This window comes from Limulus polyphemus, unplaced genomic scaffold, assembly GCF_000517525.1.
Source record: "Limulus polyphemus unplaced genomic scaffold, Limulus_polyphemus-2.1.2 Scaffold83, whole genome shotgun sequence".
Lineage (NCBI taxonomy): Eukaryota > Metazoa > Arthropoda > Merostomata > Xiphosura > Limulidae > Limulus > Limulus polyphemus.
In genome coordinates, this window is record NW_013665693.1 from 858,395 (window position 1) to 859,719 (window position 1,325).

Sequence of the window (1,325 nt, forward strand, 5' to 3'; positions counted from 1 at the left end):
ACTTTAATATAACAGCAAATGTACAACGTTTCAACAAGGTTTTGTCATCATCAGACAAACGTTTTGTCGAAACGTTTTACATTTGCTGTTATGTTAAACTTATATTAAAGTTTTTCTTCATTACCCATTCAAGCCGTCTCCAGCCATTATTAGTCTCAAAGTGGGTTCCTCGTCATCGAATTTACTGCTTACTGTTGCTAGCTCACCAATTTTTATCTAAATGTTGTTTAACTACTTAAAAAAAAAACATACAAGGAGAAAAGTTTTTTCTATCCATTGAAATCTAATTCAATTTATCATAAATATAATTATCCGTGGTGGGCAGAGCACAGATAGCCCATTGTGTAGCTTTGTGCTTAACTACAAACAAGCATAAACATAATGCCAATTCATTACTCTGTTCACCGGCTGTTTTCTATTGTCTATTTTGGCGTATATTAGTATTTAATGGTGTAATACCACTCTTAACTTAAACTATTTTGCTAACATTATATTACTTGTTTCCCATGTTTTTCATGCAAAGCTCACTATGAAATACTTTAGCGGTTGAAGTTGTTTTTGTCTAAAAGGATTACTTACAAAATGGTGGAAATTGTGATTCACTAAATAAGTACTCTATTTGGTTCGTAGTATCAGAAAACAATCGATATAGAATTCACTAAGAAATGTATGAAAATAAAGAAATCTGCCATACGTTTCTCTACTGTATATGTTTTCTCCTTTTCTTCGTCTTTTCGTGCAAAGGAGTATTTATTGTTTAAAATATCAAAAAACGTAGCAAACATGAAAATCAATGTTTAAAAATCGAAAAGTGAGTGTTTTTTTTAAATCATGCTCGCTATGGCCAATTTTTCATTTTCGATATAATTAGTTATCACTTCTAAGTTTAAAGTATCGAACGGCACTGCATTGTCACATGACGAATGAGAACATAAAATATAAAAACGGAATACTTTAGTATATATATATGTTTGTTTGTGTGTTCTCTATCAGATTCCATGATAAAGGGAATTACAACGAAACATTTTACTCAACGACAACAAAAAATGCCCTCAATAAGATTCCATGATAAAGAGATTTATGTCCGGCGACAATAATTCTATTCATCTTAAACATTTTACTCAACGACAACAAGAAAAATGCCCTCAATAAGATTCCATGATAAAGGGATTTATGTCCGGCGATAATAATTCTATTCATCTTAAACATTTTACTCAACGACAACAAGAAAATGTCCTCAATAAGATTCCATGATAAGAGATTTATGTCGGCGACAATAATTCTATTCATCTTAAACATTTTACTCAACGAACAACAAGAAAATG